The sequence below is a fragment of the Mandrillus leucophaeus genome, unplaced genomic scaffold (assembly GCF_000951045.1).
Source record: "Mandrillus leucophaeus isolate KB7577 unplaced genomic scaffold, Mleu.le_1.0 Scaffold137, whole genome shotgun sequence".
Lineage (NCBI taxonomy): Eukaryota > Metazoa > Chordata > Mammalia > Primates > Cercopithecidae > Mandrillus > Mandrillus leucophaeus.
The window spans coordinates 2,533,978-2,552,230 of NW_012101332.1; the positions used below are offsets into that span (position 1 = coordinate 2,533,978).

The 18,253-nt window shown below is 42.0% G+C and overlaps 1 protein-coding gene across 1 annotated transcript in view; it reads right to left on the reverse strand.

Annotated features, from left to right (window-relative positions):
• Positions 1-7,013, reverse strand: part of LGALS16 (lectin, galactoside-binding, soluble, 16) — a 20,846-nt gene extending 13,833 nt beyond the window's left edge. Inside the window, exon 1 of the mRNA XM_011973390.1 lies at positions 6,827-7,013. The gene's annotated coding sequence lies outside the window, so the exon portion shown is untranslated. The remainder of the gene's footprint in view (positions 1-6,826) is intronic.
• Between the last annotated feature and the right edge of the window lie 11,240 nt (positions 7,014-18,253).

Genomic DNA, 18,253 nt, shown 5'->3' on the forward strand with positions numbered 1-18,253 from the left:
CTCGGCCTCCCAAAGTGCTGGGATTACAGGCTTGAGCCACCGCGCCCGGCCTGTCATAAAACTTTTTTTCCATTTCTACATTCAGAATGATATTGCCTATGTAGTCTTCCAGGGTTTTTATAGTTTTGCATTTACATTTAAGTCTTTAACCCATATTGAGTTGATTTTTCTATATAATGTGAGGAAGAAGTTCAGTTTCAATCATCTGCATATGACTAGCCAGTTACTCAGAACCATTTCTTGAATAGGAAATCCTTTTTACATTGCTTGTTTGGTGAGCTTAGTTGAAAGTCAGATGGTTGTAGGTGTGTGACCTTATTTCTGGGCTCTCCCTTCTGTCCCACTGGTCTGTGTGTCTGTTTTTGTACCAGCACCATACTGTCCAGTTACTGTGGCCCCGTAGTACAGTTTGATGTTGGGTAATGTGATGTTTCCAGCTTGGTTCTTTTTGCTTAGAATTGTCTTGGTTATTCAACTCATTCTTGGTTCCATGTGTATTTTAAAATAGTTTTTTCTAATTCTATGAAGGATTTCATAGGTAGTTCAATAGCAATAGCATTGAATCTGTACATTTCTTTGGGCAGTATGGCTGTTTTAATGATAATGACTCTTGCTATCTAAGAGCAGGGGATTTTTTCCATTTGTTTGGGTCATCTCTGGTTTTTTAAGCAGTGTTTTGTAATTCTCAGGGTAACAATCTTACACCTCCTGGTTAGCTGTATTTCTAGGTATTTTATTCCTTTTATGGCAATTGTGAATGAAACTGCAGTCCTGATTTGGCCCTGTGCTTCACTGTTGTTGGCATATAGGAGTTCTAGTGATTTTTGCACATTGATTTTGTGTCCTGAAACCAGCTTAAGAATCGTTTGGGCGGCGACTATGATATTTTCTAGATATGGAATCAGGTCTGCAAACAGGGATTGTTTGACCTCTCTTTCTGTTTGGATGCCCTTTCTTTCTTTCTCTTGCCTGATTGCTCTGGCCAGGACTTCAACACTATGTTGAAGAGGAGGGGTGAGAGAGGGCACTGCAGAAATCGTGGTCTGAAAATCCAAATTCAATTCCTGCTCCATTCATCATGCATTTTTTGAGGTGTGATTTATCAAATACAAAACAGAACAAAACAAAAAATTTCTCTGTTAATTCTGTCTTATTGGCCCCTCACTTGCAAATACAGGCCCATAGGCACCAGAGCTCAGCACCATGGACAGCACCACAGAAGCAACACAGCTTTGGGAAACTTGGACATCAAGGACAACATTATCAAAGAGTAGATTTATTCTTTGGGGACTTTCAGCAAAAACAGAAAAGCCCTAAAGACCTTTCAGTAGGTAAGCTTTTAGAGTGCAGAAATAACCTACTGTGTTTTGAGCAATGATGTATTTGCTGGGAGAAGACTATGAATTTGGGTTGACAAGCATGAAAGAGATATTGAGTAAGTCTCCAGAGGCAAATAAAAAATCGTTTGTTCAACATTGGTTCCTTGGCTTTATGTCTTCTCTTTTTATCTGAGACATCACTCCTGGCCACCATGAGCATAGGGTAGTAGCTGGTATGAAGATGAGTGTAACAAATGGCCTAAATAAGCTGAACTGAACTGGTGAATATCAGTCAAGAAAAGGCAGTCACTGTGTGTTTGTATAGTAGGGGCAGCATGTAGGACACCGTAGGTTATTCAAATACAATGGGCATCATCCAGCGACACATAGATATAAAATCAAATTCATGTTCTGCTCAGAAATTCATGGGTTCCAAGATAGTTTTTATTCACTCAGAGCAAGAATTGCCTAATTCCCCAAGAAATGATTTCCATGCTGATGAGGGGCCTATGAACCATCATCAAAGTAGAGAGGTGACCAAAACTGTGAGAGGGATGATATAAGGAGGAAAGTGTACCTAACAAGAACCTGAGACTTTGCAGTGAAAGTGGAGGGAATTTCAGTTCATACAGGAAAGCAACAAGAAAGGCATGAAGGTGTCATTTACTGTGCATTGACACCTCAAGGTATCTGGATATTAGCTTAAAGGAGGGCAAGGAGAGAGGCATACCCATGAGTAAGGTTGAAGTTGAACAAGTTGTGGCAATGAACATGGAAAGAGAGGATGAAGATGATCAAGTTGACACCTGTGATAGGCCCTGCAGACAAAGAGGCTATTTGTTGAGACCCTTTTCAATCTGCATTGTTTGGCTTTTAGGTAATATATTGTTTATCTTCTCGTAAACGGTTCTCTATTTGTGCTATGAACCAGATGACAACAGCTCTTATAGAGGGAAAAGGGCTGTCATTGTTCCTACTTGGTAGGAGTTCTAAGAAGCTGACAGTAGAAGGTGGAGCCAATTGTTGCAGAGAAACGTTTTCAGAGAAGATGAAAATAGGGGTCTTGCTGATTTCAGCAATGATGAACCAGTGACGGATGCCTATTTTTTTTTTGTTTGTTTGTATTGGTTTCTTTGTTTTAATTTTTATTCATGTACAAAAGGCTAGCATGATTTCTTTCACTGAGTGAATGTCTTGCTTATTAATTCAAGGAACATCACTTAATCCAACTTAAAGAGACCTATATCCTTTAAGTACTTATGGAAACAGAAGTGGCACATATCAAGACAATATTTTCAGACAAGGCGATGCTGGTTTGAGCAGATGTAACAAGGGTGAGAACCCTGGCTGATTTTTTTTTGTGGGTGGCTCCAGTAGAGCTGTTGGTGACCCATCTTGCTTTCAGGGTGCTGCTTATTATCTTTTGCCCCTCTAAAATAAGTGTGTTCACTGCATTTTCCTGTATCTGTTTTAGTCTTGTATGTTTAATTTGTATAGGGCAGATAATGTATTTCTTTAGTGCTTATGTTGAAAGAAAGTGCATCTGATAATTTGTAGTCACTTCATGGACACCAGATCCTGATGGGATGATAACATTGTGGACGTCAATCTGAGCCTGTTCCTATAAGTGTATTACCTTCAGTGGTTCCTTACAGGATTAGTGCTTTTGGTATATGGGAAACATGTAAGCCAGTGAGGACTGAATGGAAATAGTTGCCAAGGATGCTCCCTCATGACTACATGTCAAAATAACCACATCTTATGAAACCCTCCTCCCTTTGATTTGGGCTTGTGTATGGCTCAGTTTGATCAATATAATGTCATAGAAGTGAGACTGTCCACCTTTCAAAGCCAGGTCCTATGATGCCTTGCACCTTCTTCCTGAGCCTTTTGGAAGGCTTTCTTTGGTGGCAGCCAATCATCATTGCTTAAGTCCAAGAACCATGAGACTCTTATGATTTGAGGGAATTCAAGGTATGAATGGGGAAGTGACGTAGGAAAGGAGATAATCAGCCAACCCGTAGGTGTTCACCCAGCCCTTGTGTTGAGTCAGACATGAGTGAAGCATCCTCTGGAATCCCAAACTAAAAGACACTTCAGAAAACATGACTTTCACCACATGATCTACTACCCACATGAGTCCAGTTAACCAAGAAAGATGAGTGAAAGATTTGTCTCTAAGCCAACATGTGTTGGGAGATTTGCTGTGCTGCAATGCCTAATGAAACAGCAGCAAAGCAAGGTCAGCTTACTGTGTCCATGTGTATGAATCGTGTCCATCCCAAAAATAAACTACATATTTTCTGATCTAAAACCATGACCACTTGTTTTTAAACAGAAATCCCAGGATTCTGCCACATACTTTGGAAAAATCTTGCAATTATTATTATTTTTTAGTTTTTTAAAAAATTATACTTTAGTTCTGGGTTACATGTGCAGAACGTGCAGTTTTGTTACATAGATACACACGTGCCATGGTGGTTTGCTGCACCCTTCAACCTGTCACCTACATTAGGTATTTCTCCTAATGTTATCCCTCCCCTAGCCCCCACCCCCAAACAGGCCCCGGTGTGTGATGTTCCCCTCCCTGTGTCCATGTGTTCTCGCTGTTCAACTCCCACTTATGAGTGAGGACATGTAGTGTTTGGCTTTCTGATCTTCTGATAGTTTGCAGAGAATGATGGTCTCCAACTTCATCCATGTCCCTGCAAAGGACATAAACTCATCCTTTATTATGGCTGCATAGTATTCCATGGTGTATATGTGCCACATTTTCTTAATCCAGCCTATCATTGATTGACTTTTGGGTGGGTTCCAAATCTTTGCTATTGTGAATAGTGCTGCAGTAAACACACGTGTGCATGTGTCTTCATCGCAGAATGATTTATAATCCTTTGGATATATGCCCAGTAATGGGATTGCTGAGTCAAATGGTATTTCTAGTTCTAGATCCATGAGGAATTGCCACACTGTCTTCCACAATTGGGGTTCCTTAAGAGAAATCTTGCCGGGCGCGGTGGCTCAAGCCTGTAATCCCAGCACTTTGGGAGGCCGAGACGGGCGGATCATGAGGTCAGGAGATCGAGACCATCCTGGCTAACACGGTGAAACCCCGTCTCTACTAAAAAATACAAAAAAAACTAGCCGGGGCGCCTGTAGTCCCAGCTACTCAGGAGGCTGAGGCAGGAGAATGGCGTGGACCCGGGAGGCGGAGCTTGCAGTGAGCTGAGATCCGGCCACTGCACTCCAGCCTGGACAACAGAGCGAGACTCCGTCTCAAAAAAAAAAAAAAAAAAAAAAAAAAAAATCTTTGGACTCCTGTGATTCTCTCACTATTGCTTGGATTGAAATTTTCATGTGAGAAATCTGTCTTTTTGTAAAGCTCCTGCATGGCAGCCTGTACAGAGCCAGGCACCATGTTAACACACAATGAATATCCTGAAAATAATGGAAAGAATTAGGAAATTGCATGAGATGATTCTTAAGTTACAAAATTTCTCCCCAAAGCCATGAGGTACATCTGTGTGACTGTAAACAGCTACCTAACATTTTGGTGCAGTGAGTCATCTGAGACAGGGTAAAGATTTTGTCTCAGATTCTCTGATGTCAACAACGTGCTGTTGAAGGATGCTGTACCTAATGTCTTCTCAGGCATTCTGGGGACCTGGTCATTCACTCATGGAGTCACAGGAAGGTTTATCCTATTTGATTTCTGGATGCCTCCCATAAAGTTCCTCAGGGCCTCTTGGGGATGACTATTTCCTCTTTCCCTCTTAAAGCAAGAACCAAATTCTGGGAAGTTTGGTGATGTTTTAATGACCAACTGCAGGGAAAAGGGTGAGGAGAGATCATGCTGTTAGCAGGCTCTGGGGATCCTATGGTCACATGGAAAGAGGGATTCCTCAACAACGAGGTGTGTGGTGATCTCCCTCAATTGCAGACAGACATTGAGATCAGGGAAACATCTTCCCACACTTGCACAGTCTTCACAGAACATGGTGGAAGTGGATGGGCAAAGAGGTAATGGTGTTGGCCATTTATTATTACCTACAAGAGGAAAAATGCCTCAGAAAGACAGTATGCCACCAAACAAACTTTCAGCCTTCTCTCCACTCTTGCCTAGTACCTACAACATCCCCTGAGAAAACTACTAGTTATATAAGAGAACCCAAGATTCACGCTTCTGTTTAAGATTAACTATTTGAGAGACAGCTCATGTTATTTCTAGTGTTTCCTCTCATTCCTCCAGCAAGGCTGTACCACTCTATGTCACATTGTCTATGTTTGCTCAGCTTCGCATCTAGCATAGAAAATTCCCATGGCTAGTCACTGTTTCATGAACTTGAATCCCTGCATCTTGTACAGGGATTCAAATAGGATTAACACTGATTATATTCATTGAATGCATATATATCAGTTCCATGAACTATGACTGCGATTCCCTGCTGATGGCCCCGTTTCTCTTTGGAGTTGCCTAGATCTGGGCTGATGGTGGCCAAGAATAAAACTCAAGTGTTGGAGAGGTAGAACCGGACAAGCGTTGCAAAACATAGGCTATCATTCTGAACAGTTTCTAAGCATAGAAAGAGATCCCTTACTGGAATCTGAATAAAATGTGAATCTTTTGCCCTACTCATAAGAAAGGGCCAGAACATTTGTACATATTCTTCATTACTGAGGCTACAAAGTAACCTTCTATGTGTCAATTTGTTAAATTTAAAATGCACACATTTTCGAATCAGTTATTTCATTTCTTTGTGGTTATCTTTCAATATAAGTAAGGGAGGTGGATAAAACAAAAGAATTGACTAGAAGTCTTAATACAGCACCATTAGTGAGAGCAAAATATTGGAAATAACCTCAAGGCCCTTCAAAAGAGTGAAGATCAATAATTTTGGGTAATCCTTATAATGCAATATTATGCATTCTTTAAAAACTGAGGAAGCACCATTAATAGATGATATCTTCAATATATATTATTTGACAACAAATCAACTCAGTTTTAAAGGTGTAATGTGTAGAGCAATGTATACTAGGATTTTCTTAAAAACAAATGAAATTATAGATCTATATGCTTCTATAAGCAACTATTTCCTGTGGAAGGACAGCAGAGCAGGGGTAATGCTCTCAGATAAGATTGGGTCCAGAAGTGAGACAAAGACTTAATTTTTCATTAACTAAACAATTTTATTCCTATGAATATTGTATTCATTCAGTGAAGTGAAAATTTAAATAGCAGCATAAGTAGAAATGAATACAGTGGGAAAAGACAGAGGAGATTCTTCATCTTGGGGGAAATGCCAGATGAGCTGATACTGATCACGGTCAGATTTTGGAAACCAGCTGAGGATGGCAGTGCAAGCAGAGGATGCTCTGTGATAAAAAGCCTGGGGCAAGAGTAGTAATGAGAAATGGGTCCTGAAAAACTATTGGGCCAGGCCAGGGAGAGCTGCCTCCTGCTCTGAGAACCCATGGAGGCTGGATACTGGGAGCTCCTGGGCACTCACCGGGTATTCATTGTCCAGCACCAAGATGCTCAGATCAAATGGTTTGCCGTCCTCAAAGAACACATTGCAGCATCTCCCCTCACACTTCCAGGCCCCACACACGTGGCTGTCAATTATCAAACAATGACCAAAGTGCACTCAGAAATGGAAGGCGATGTCTGAGTTCTCATTCATCCCAGTGTAGAATTCCACCTGCAGCTCTGGGTCACTGCTGAGGGCAAAGCACACAGAATGTTGGGCAGACCCCTCCCTTGTGGGACACACACTCAACACACACACAAATCCCTTCCTTCCTTTCCTCAAAGCAGAAGAAAAGCCTCCCTGGTCTCGCTGGTGATACTGCAGGCCTGGTCCCTGTGGGGCTGTCTTAGCTCCTCATACATCCCCCAGGTGAGGAGATGCTCTGCCCCTCACAAGGTGGAAAGTGAGCCACAGTCACTTACCTGGGCCTATGCCTTGTCCATTCCCTGAAAATTCTATGCCTCTTGATAAAGAGCCACAGCCCTAACCCCTGAGTGTTCTCCTCCCCTAGGCTGCATGACTGACCGACAGTTCATCCACTGCAGGTCTCGTGCCTGGTGCTGGAGGGTCTCCAGAACCTGCACCTGTGTGGTGCCTCCATCCTGCCAACTAGACATTTCCACATCACTCACATGAGACCACCTCCTGAGTAAATATTCTCCTTTCTTTTCCACCCCTGTGCCATACAGTACTCACATGAAAGGGAGGATCAGTGTCCCTCTGATTTTCATGCAAGAACCAATGGACAAGGACACAGGCCTTCTGTGTGGTACCTGCTAGGGGACTGAGAGTGGGTGAAAGGGGCTGGGCCAGGTTCAGCTTCCTCTTTGGTGACAGATTCCCATGATGCAGAAAATTAGGGATCAACAGGCAAACTGTGAGGACTTCCCTCTTTCACCCTATCACAGTCAGAACTCCATATTCCTAAAGACACTAGGGTCTCATAGTTAGGAGCTAGGATTCAGGAGCCAGGCTGCCTGGACTCCAGTCCTGATTCTGCCTCTTACTGGCAATGCCATCTTAGATCCATTACTTGAACTCTGCCTAATTTAGTTTCCCGGGTACAAAGAGGATTATTTAAAACTCTTTTTTCCTCTACTTTACTTTTTATTTTTTTGTCTTTATTAGTAATTCTTACTTTGAAGGGTTCCCATAGTCTGGATTCTTCTTTTCCACTCTGCCTGGGAAGAGACATCTACAGATCATACATTCTGCTCTCGTGAATGCTCACAAATGAGTCATTGGTAACTCCCAGTCCCCAAGATCCCCACCAGTTCTGCCATCCAGGATCCACATTGACATATATGAGAAGATACATGGGTGCTTCAGCAGAGGTCCTGATGTGTGAGGAGGAAACTTCACATGGACAGAAGGCCACGTGCATGTTCCCAGTTCAACACCTAGTCACATCCCAGCACACACACAACCACAGTCAAACAGAGCCACACCACTCACTGAGTCACACATGTCTGCTCACTGTCCGTATAAAGATGCTCATGCATTGGTCTGGGTGTGCTCACACACACACTCACATCACAGACAGGAAGACAAACCACAGTCACCCTCTTACACTCAGGCACGTCCCAGCCATCCTGGTGGGCTCTCCACCTTTTACCTAAAGTAACATCATCTCAGCAGAGCTGACTCTTATCAGACACTATCACACCCTCACAGAGGGTTGCACTGGTCCAGGATTCACACCCGACATCCCACAAACATCTCAGACACCATATCCCCAGGGTCTCTTCCGCACACCCCCAATCTCAGTAAAGCATTCACAATAGAAACTCATATTTTCATCTCATAAAATCTCCCTTTTTCCACATTCTTTCATGTGACTTCAGATTACTGAAGGCTGTGCCTTTTTAACTCACAGGTAGTGGTGACATTTTTGCTTCCTTGAGTTGGTTCTTCTGAATTGTGTCCAGGCTTCCGTGTGAATCCCTTGGAGTTGCAGCATTGAATGGTCCCTGTCAGCTCTGCCCTCTGGCTTCATTCCTGATTCCAAAGCCCTCTCAGCAAGAATTCGCCACAGGGTGAGAAGGGGTAAGGTGTCGGAAACAGACTCAGTCACAACCACACTTGTTTGCAAGCCTGTGTCTATGATGCAGCAGAAATGACAGTGGGGGAGGCACCAGGGAGAAGAAGGGGTCACCAGGGAAACGCACAGATAAGGACGATGGAGTGAGAATGAGGGGTTGTGAAGTCCAGCCTCCGTGCCTCTCATTAAGCCTTCTCTCCACTGTGCAGAATCTACCAAGAAGGTGTGCATTTTCCTAATTTGTGCAATGGTAAAAATAGTGAGGATTCTGGTGGAAATTATTGGCAATGGAAGGTAACCCTTCTCTTTGCCTATAGAGGCTCTGGGAGAACACTGGCCTTGATCCTAAGCAGGACCTATGGAGGGAGGTAGAGAAAGCCCCTGTGTCCCCTGATCCCACATTGGTCCCCTTGGCTCTGCTAGGTGAGGCCGGTTCCCATCTGCCTCTCACGCAGCTGGGCTCTTAACTCCACCCTTTTCTTTTCTGAGTGTCTATGGGTATCAAAATTGGAGAAAGTTGAGCTTCTTGTCTAGTTCTTGATTTGTGTGTTCCTTATTTCCAGACTGTGTGAGGACAGGAGCAGGTACAGGTGATTGGACTTCAGTCACAATGCAGTCTTCTTCAACTGGTGTGGAGGACTCAAGTTCTCTGTTCATGACGAAAGGAAACATCCTTAAAACATATATTAGAACTTAAAGATCAGGTGAATTAGAATTCCCTTTCTTCCTTGCTTCTTTCTCCCTCTTACTTCATTTTTCTCTTCAGTTTTATTGCCAGTGAATTTAAACCATTGATAGAAAAAATGTATCCCAGTTGCCAAAGAGATGTATATTATGATGAGTAACCTTTCTGAGGACCTGTCATAATGTTTTCCACAGCAGTCACACCATCTTACACTCCAAACAGCAATGTTCCAGGGTTCCAGTTTATCCACATCCTCACACTTGTTAGTTGTCATTTTTTAAGTAATAGCCATCCTAATGAATGTGAAGTGGTATCTCGTGGTGCTTTTGACTTTCATTTCCCTAATGACTCATGATGTTGGGTATATTTTCTTGTGCATATTGGTCATTTGCCTGTTGTTTATTTTTAATTTTTGTGGGTACATAGTAAGTGAATATATTTATGGGGTACGTAAGATATGATACAAGCATGCAAATCATCACATCGTGGAGAATGGGGCAACCATCCCCTCAAGCATTTATCCTTTCTGTTGCAAGCAATCCAATGATAGTTGTTTGGGTGTTTCAAAATGTAAAACTAAATGACTACTGGGTAAATAACAAAATTAGGCAGAAATAAATAAGTTCTTTGAAACCAGTGAGAACAAAAACACCCCATACCAGAATCTCTGGGACACATCTAAAGCAGTGTTCAGAGCGAAATTTATAGCACTAAATGCCCACAGGAGAAAGTCGGAAAGACCGAAAATCGACCCCCTAACATCAAAATTAAAAGAACTAGAGAAGCAAGAGCAAACAAATTCAAAAGCTAGCAGAAGACAAGATATAACTAAGATCAGAGCAGAACTGAAGGAGATAGAGACACAAAAAACCCTTCAAAAAATCGACTAATCCAGGAGCTGTTTTTTGGAAAGGATTAACAAAAATAGACCACTAGCCAGACAAATAAAGAAAAAAACAGAAAAGAAACAAATAGACACAATAAAAAAATGACAAAGGGGATATCACCACTGACCCCACAGATATACTACCATCAGGGAATACTATAAACACTACCATCAGGGAATACTATAAACACCTCTATGCAAATAAAATAGAAAATCTAGAAGAAATGGATAAATTCCTGGGCACATACACCCTCCCAGGACTAAACCAGGAAGAAGTCGAATCCCTGAAAAGATCAATAACAAGTTCGGAAGTTAAGGCGGTAATTAATAGCCTACCAACCAAAAAATGTCCAGGACCGGATGAATTCACAGCCAAATTCTACCAGAGTCACAAAGAGGAGTTGGTGCCATTCCTTCTGAAAGTATCCCAAACAATAGAAGAACAAGGACTCCTCCCTAATTCATTTTATGAGGCCAGCACCATCCTGATACCAAAACCTCGCAGAGACACAACAACAACAAAAAACAAAAAGAAAAAAAAAAAAAGAAAATTTCAGGCCATTATCCCTGAAGAACACTGATGCTCAAATCCTCAATAAAATACTGGCAAACCGAATCCAGCAGCACATCAAAAAGCTTATCCACTATGATCAAGTTGGCTTCATCCCTGGGATGTAAGGCTGGTTCGACATACACAAATCAATAAACGTAATCCATCACATAAAGAGAACCAATGACAAAACCCACATGATTATCTCAATAGATGCAGAAAAGGCCTTTGATAAAATTCAACACTCTTTCATGCTAAAAACTCACAATAAACTAGATACTGATGAAGGTATCTCAAAATAATAAGAGCTATTCATGACAAACTCACAGCCAATATCATACTGAATGGGCAAAAGCTGGAAGCATTCCCTTTGAAAAGCAGCACAAGACAAGAATGCCCTCTCTCACCACTCCTATTCAACATAGTATTGGAACTTCTGGCCAGGGCAATCAGGCAAGAGAAAGAAATGCATTGTATTCAAATAGGAAGAGAGGAAGTCAAATTGTCTGACTCCATTCTATGGTTCTTGCTGTCTCCTGTTTCTTCAAATTTCATATCATTCATTAGGGTTTACGTGAAAAAACAGAATATTTGATAAATATTCATTCCTCCAAAGAAAATATTTTTTTTTGCCTACCCAAATTTAACCCAAGCCAATCTAAACTTCAAACCTGAACCAAACAAAAAGGAGAAAAACAAAAGAAAACCTCCAAAACATTTCTTTCAAGCTAGCTTTCCTTTCATTAGGAAAGTAAGTTCTCCAATTCCACAATACCATTCCAGGTACCCATTACAACTCCTGCCTTTATTGCATCAGGAGTTTGCCTCAACATTGCTTTAGGGCATATGAGGTCATTTTTCACTCCCTTGTTGTCGTTTACCCAGTATATGGGGGTTGTAATGTTTATCTCACTCCTTGGATGATTTCTGAAGACACAAGGTCTTGCTATGTTGCCCAGGCTGGCTATGAACTCCTGGGATCAAGTGATCCTCCTGCCTCAGCCTCTGAAGTGGTTGGGACTACAAGCCCACGCCACTGTGCCGGGCTGGGCATGTAAATTTGAAGTGAATGATTAAACATGCATCTAGTTGAAAACATGGCAGACCAGTAACAGAAAAGCTACAATGTGTTTTTGAAACTATAAAGTGAATGGTTTCTTGGGAAAAATTGTGAGTTTGAATATCCGTTGTTGAAATCAGAATAAACTATATTTCGCTTGCATATTCTTAAAATGAATTATTAAATTTTTCAGAAGTCAGTGTTATATAGAAATACCACTTTGCAATGTTAATCTGTGTGAATCTTTGGAGAAAGTGGTTTCATTATAGGTGCATAATGCACTCTCAATATTTTAAACAAATTGTTCACTCTTCCATTTAAGGTAAAACAGTTTCTTGTATAAAATGACTGGATGCATATAAAGAAATTATGTTGTCTTGTGCTTTTAACCCAATTTCAGTAATTACTATATCTCATGTTTATAATAGTTTTGTTAGATGAGAGGACCAAATGAAAGTATTTTATGTTTTCTCATCACTTTAGATTTTTATCATTGCGTAAATTATTTTGTTTTTAGCATTTCCTAACATGAATGCTTAATCATTTTTAAGTACACATAATTTCTTCTGTGCCATTTAAATAAAATATTTTATAACTTAAAAAAAATAAACCAAACCAAACCAAACAAAAACAAAAACAAAACAAAAAAAACCCAACATTCCCAATAGGGAGGAAAGCAGTTCCAGTAAACCACCCTAACCAAAACCCCAATAGCTCAGGAAATGAATGAAAAAGAAGCCAATTTTTTTTTTTTTTTTTTTTTTTTTTTTGAGACGGAGTCTTGCTCTGCCGCCCAGGCTGGAGTATAGTGGCCGGATCTCAGCTCACTGCAAGCTCCGCCTCCCAGGTTTACGCCATTCTCCTGCCTCAGCCTCCCGAGTAGCTGGGACTACAGGCACCTGCCACCTCGCCCAGCTAGTTTTTTTTTTGTATTTTTAGTAGAGATGGGGTTTCACCATGTTAGCCAGGATGGTCTTGATCTCCTGACCTCGTGATCCACCCGTCTTGGCCTCCCAAAGTGCTGGGATTACAGGCTTGAGCCACCGCGCCCGGCCAAGAAGCCAATTTTTAAACGCATTTTAAGAGACCTATGAAAAACCAGGGCCAAACCTCTGTTACTCTAAACTGTCTATAATGAACCAAAAGCCAGGTAAGAATTTTGTAGCCTTTATGGAAAGGCCAAGAGAGGCACTAATAGAGTACACCTCCTTATCCCCTAATTCAGTGGAGGAATAGCTCATTCTGAAAAAGAAGTTTATTATACAGGTAGTTCCCAATATTAAAAGAAAACTACCAAAGCAAGCTATAGGACCAAATAGCACCTCAGAGAGCCTCCTGAAGGTGGCGACTTTTTTCTTTTATAATAGGGACCAGGAAGAGTCCCCCAAAAGGGGAAAATTTCCAGAGAACACCAGAGACTTCAGCAGCAGCTTTGCAAGCTTGTAAAGTCCAGAATTCCCAAAGTGCATCCGCTAGTTGCTATTGGCATGGCAGACCACGGCATTTTTAAAACAAATACCCAGGCAGCAAGATGAAGCAACCTCAACCCTGTCCAGGCTGTGGCAAAAACCACAGGAAACAGAACTGCCCCCAGAGGCAGAGGTCACTGGGTTCAAAACCAGTCTCACAGGTGGTTCAGCAGGACTGATGGATCCGAGGGCTTAAACCTTAGCTCCAGGGGCTCAAATTGCCAGTATAGCACAGGATCCCCGGATAATTCTGGAAATTAAAGGTAGGAAAGTAAACCTCCTTCTAAACACTAGAGCCCATCTCTCTCTTCTCTCTAATCCAGGCCTCCCTTTTAAGATAGCACCACTGTAAGGGACATCTCAGGAAAAACTCGAATCCAATAGTTCTCTCAACCTTAGTTGTAGTTAGAAAGACTTATTTACACGTGCTTCCGAGTCATTGTCATAATAGCTCTACTAGTCAGAAAAGCCTCCAAGTTAACCCTAGGAAATAATTCAACTGTTTACAGCCCACATAATGTGGCAGGATCACTGTCCTCTAAGGGGAGCTCTTAGCTAGCAAACAGCCGGTAAAGCAAGAAGTAGACAAGGCAGGATAAGCAGTAGTCACTCTCCCCAAACACAAGCCCTCAATTAGCTGAGCTAATACCTCTTACAAGAGCACTTCAGTTAAGCAAGGAAATAGTAGCTAACATTTCTACTAACTCCAAGTGTGCTTTCCTAATTTTCCATGCTCATGCTGCCATTTAAAAGAAAAGGCATTTTCTTACCACTAATGAATCTCCCATAAAACATCACCAGGAAATTAACAGGCTACTATCCTTACATTTTCTTACACGTGAAATAGCAGGGATGCATCGTAGGGAACGTCAAAAGAGAGCAAATAAGGTAGCCAAAGGAAATAAATTAGCGGATCAGCCAGCTAAGCCAGAGGCAAGGAAGCCTCAAGCCATTAACACAACTAGCAAAAGCCCAAAGAAATAAAACCACCTCTATTTAACCCAGGAAATTTGGTCTTTCTTTTTCCTTAAGCCAAGCTGGGAAGGGCCCTACATTGTTCTTATTTCAACCCTGTTGGAAGTAAAATTTACAGGAATCAACTCCTGAATACATCTCACTCAAGTCAAAGCCTAAAAAAGCTGAGGGAGCAACCCCTGACAGTCCAGAGAATCATCCAGAATATCAATTGTGGAAAAATAAAAAATCATAAGCTAAAAATCACAAAAATTAAGAAACTGACTAAGGGCCACTCATCTTACTCAGTCCCACATTTACTTAAACAGATAATTGTCATTTCCACACTTTACTCTCAAAATTTGCCACCAAATAATAAAACTTATTTTTAATTCATATTTGCAGGGAATTTTAATGATACATGAAATTGCAATTGTAACTCTGTAAATCCCCAAAGGGAAATGTTTTACCTTGGGCAAGTAAGGTTTTAAATAATTTTTTTTACTACACCAGTCTTGTGGCAAATTGTTACAGTCACGCTACTATTTGCAATAAAACTATACACTGTGGCACCCATAATGTGGAATTCTGGTTGCAAAATTCTAATTCGTGCTTCATGAGAATCTAATGCCGGCTGATCTGTCAGGAGGCCACTCATGGGGTAGTGCTTACCTGCTACTCACTTCCTGCTGTGTGGCTCCATTCCTAACAGGTCACAGATTGTTACTGGTCTGTGGCTTGGGGGTTGGGGACCCCTGCTCTAGGGTATATCCCTTTCAGGGTTCCAACTAAAAGCCTAACTCTCTCTCTCATTTGGCAGGCACCAACGTACAATTTTTGTATCTTCAGATCCACAAGACTGATAGAAGTTCTACTCTGCCACCACGTAAGAATCAACATCTAATTTACAGTACTATTTTAATTTTCCCAGTTGTATAAAAGCATGTCCTTTAGAGCTGTTTTAAAATCCATCACTTAATCAGGTTTCATGTACTTTGTTGCTGTGCTTCTTTAGTCTCTTTTAAACCAGAACATTCTCCCTGCCTTGTTATGACATTTTTGACACCTTTTGAATTTGTCATATATGATGCTCCAAAAATGAAATGAGCTTGGTGTGTATGAGAAATTGAAAGGAGGTCAGTATATAAGGTTTTTCTTGTACCACGTGATATCCTTTCAGCCCCACCTCTTCATCCAGCCATTACTAAGTTGACCAGATCTAGAGAGTTTTTCACTAGCTTCATGCGGGTGCACACTGACAGTGCCTTTCCTTAGTATCTATCTTTCCGGTACCTTCCTCTTTCCAGCACTGGGCTTCTTTGAGATGGTGGAATACGACCCTTGCAGAAATACTCTCAGCAGCTATGCATCTGCAAACCAAAATTGTGGGAGACTTAATGCCAATAGGATGACTTTTTAACAACTGGGGATGGGGGCAGGTGGATTAATACTTCCTTTCATCTTCTGGGCACACAGTACTAAGAAACATTTCATATTTGGTGGAGAAGGGTGGAAACCAACTGTAGGCCAGAAAAAGTCATAGAAAGAAGCTGGATCCTTATTATGAGAACTTATATCTCTTATTGGGCAGATCACGATAAAGATCCATTGCTGATAAGTGATGTGGTGATTACCCATGGCATACTTAGTATCACAATTACTAAGAATAGTCACCTGTGCTTTATGGGCAGAAAGTGCTGAGAAAAGGTGAAGGACTCCAATAGCTGTGGCACTAGAATGGTAGGGGTATGATGGTAATCATAGGATTGTGGAAGTACTTGTTTTGGTTTTAACTGCATTGGAATTCTTTTTTAAAAAAGAAAAAAGAATGAAAGAAAGAAGGAAAGAAAAAGAGGGACACATTAACGCCCACCAACTACCAATTCAAGGCACATTTGGAACACTAGATGTTCCTGGTGATAGCATTTAAAGAAACCCTCACATCCTGCAAGCACAGGGAAGAGAGTGCTGAGTGCTGAAACTCATATGGAGGATCTAATTTCAAAAAACAGGGCATACCTGCAAAGGAAAATGACTGCATGGTCCCAGCAACTCCCAGATGTCAAAGTTAATGTTGTGGCAGTGAAACTACAGTAATCAGAATACATTGATATTGGCTTAAAAATAAACGTATAGACCATTGGAACAGAATTGAGAGTCCAGAAATAAACCTAAACATCCATTATAAATTGATTTCAACAAGGGTACCAAGACCATTCAATGTGGGAAGGAATTGTCTCTTGAATAAATGATTTTTGGTTTTGTTGGGTTTTTTTTTGTTTGTTTTTAAGTTTTATTTTAAGCTTTATGTTCAGGGGTACATGTGCAGGATGTGCAAGCTTGTTATACAGGTAAACCTGTCATGGAGTTTTGTTGTACTGAATATATACATGTAAAAGAATGAAGCTGGACCCTCACCTTATACCATATACAAAAATTAACTCAAAATGTGTACCCAGTACATTTCATTGCGACTGGATAGTGGGTGCACCCCATGGAAGGCGAGCCGAAGCAGGGTGGGACATCACTTCACGTGGGAAGTGCAAGGGGTTGGGGAATTATCCCCTCTACCCAAGGGAAGCAGTGAGGGACTGTGCCTGAGGAATGCAGAGCTCCAGCCCAGATTCTGTACTTTTCCCAGTCTTCGCAACCCGCCGACAAGGAGATTCCCTCTGGTACCTACACCACCAGGGCCCTGGGTTTCAAGCACAGAAGCAGAAGTGTTTTTTTTTTTTTTTTTTCCCCATACCCCAGTGGTGCCTGGAATGCCAGTGAGACAGAACCATTCACTCCCCTGGAAAGGGGGCTGAAGCCAGGGAGCCAAGTGGTCTAGTTCGGCGGGTCTCACCCCCATGGAGCCCAGCAAACTAAGATCCACTGGCTTGAAATTCTCCCAGCCAGCAAAACAGTCTGAGGTCAATCTGGGACACTCGAGCACGGTGGGGGGAGGGGCATCTGCCATTGCTGAGGCTTGAGTAGGTGGTTTTCCCCTGACAGGGTAAAGTCACCAGGAATTTCTAAAGGGGCAGAGCCCACCACAGCTCAGCAAGGCCACTGCAGAAGGGTATCTCTGAAAAAAAGGCAGCAGCCCCAGGCAAGGATTTATAGATAAAACCCCCATCTCCCTTGGACAGAGCACCTGGGAGAAGGGGCAGCTGTGGGTGCAGCTTCAGCAGACTTAAACGACCCTGCGTGATGGCTCTGAAGAGAGAAGCAGACCTCCCAGCACAGCACTCAGGCTCTGCCAAGGGTCAGATTGCCTACTCAAGTGGGTCCCTGACCCCTGTGCCTCCTGACTGGGAGAAACCTCTCAGTGACACCTCATACAGGAGACCTCTGGCCGACATCTAGCGAGGGCCCCGCTAGGATGAAGCATCCAGAGGAAAGAACAGGCAAAATCTTTGCTGTTCTGCAGCCTCCACTGGTGATACCCAGGCAAACAGGCTCTGGAGTGGACATCCAGCAAACTCCAGCAGACCTGCACCAGAGGGGACTGACTGTTAGAGGCCCCACCTGAAGGTCACCAACATCAGAGACCAAGGTAGATAAATCCGTGAAGATGGAGAAAAACCAGCACAAAAAGGTTGAAAATTCAAAATACCAGAACGCCTCTTCTCCTCCAAAGGATCACAACTCCTCGCCAGCAAGAGAACAAAACTCGTCGGAGTATATGTGCCACGTTTTCTTAATCCAGTCTGTCACCGATGGACATTTAGGTTGATTCCAAATCTTTGCTATTGTGAATAGTGATGCAATAAACA